Below are 1,290 nucleotides of genomic sequence, written 5' to 3'. Positions count from 1 at the left end.
GGGTACAATACCAGGTGTTAAATAATTTAAATTACATATAAATATTAGTATTATGAATACAAAATTATTGCTCTCTTCTTTCAGCTAATGACTTCATTGCAAGTCCAAGTATCTCCACTTTTAATAATGGTGATACTATGCTTCATTTAGATCTGAAGGTTTGGGGAAGAGAAATAAGACCCCAGGACAATGAGGTTCCCTCAAGGTGACAACTTGTGAAAAATTATACATAAATAATACTTCCAGAATTCCCAGTTCCTGACACAGGTTCTTTTTTTTTTTTTTTTTTTTTCTGACACAGGTTCTTAAGCTTGGTTTTGTTTTGTTTGTTTTTTTGTTTGTTTTTTTAAGATTTTATTTATTTATTTCAGAGAGAGAGAGAGCAGTGGAGAAGCAGAGGGAGAAGGACAAACAGACTCCATGCTGAACGCAGAGCTCGAGGTGGGGCTCGATTACTCAACCCTGAGACCATGACCTGAAAATCAAGTCAGACGCTCAACCGACTGAGCCACTCAGATGCCGCATAGGTCCTTAAGTTTTGCTCTTGCTAGTGGAGGTGCACCCTGTCATTCAAAAGTGTTATTTCATCAAATATTGTGTGAACACGTGCCACTAGCATTATACTTGATGTCAAAATAGATGGATATAAAGAATCTTCTAGTTAATAAAAATGTCCTAGTGAGTGGTATAGACAAATCTGAAAGCTTATACTAGAAGCTATATTTAATTTAGAAGAGAATATAAAGAAAGTGCAGGAAAAAGTTTTCAGTATTTTAATCTGTTAATTCTCAGGGGAGGAAGAAACATTTGGCCTGGTCTTTGAACAATAAGTAGAAAGCATTCCAGTTGAAAATTAAGACTGGTCAAGCAGATGGACTATATTCCAAAGAGAGCTGCTTATCATTCATTTACTCGCTCCTGCACTTCATAAATTCAAACATTTATTGGCCAGCTTTTGTATGCTAGTTGTTACATTAGACATTGAAGATACAAAAGTCAATGATTATACAGGAGTCTGTAGCATAGTGAAAAAGATAATAATGCAAACAGATGATAGTATTGCAATTGTGATATTGTTTAAACATAAAAACCCCGTGCATCCTTTGTGACCTTTAGTAGTTGCTATTAAAATACCAGACTCCAAAGATATTAAGTATTTGCTTTTAGGGTCTCCTGTGTCTGTTGCCTCCTTTTTTTTTTTTTTTTTTTTTTATTCCTCTGGTAGTATACTATATTGCGACCCACTATCCCATGCTCTGTTTTACTCTGAGGTAGAGCAAAGTTTTATGG

The sequence above is a fragment of the Callorhinus ursinus genome, unplaced genomic scaffold (genome assembly GCF_003265705.2).
Source record: "Callorhinus ursinus isolate GAN/ISIS: 27379988/994484 unplaced genomic scaffold, GSC_fseal_2.0 scaffold1, whole genome shotgun sequence".
Taxonomy (NCBI): domain Eukaryota; kingdom Metazoa; phylum Chordata; class Mammalia; order Carnivora; family Otariidae; genus Callorhinus; species Callorhinus ursinus.
Note: the sequence above shows the minus strand (reverse complement) of the source record.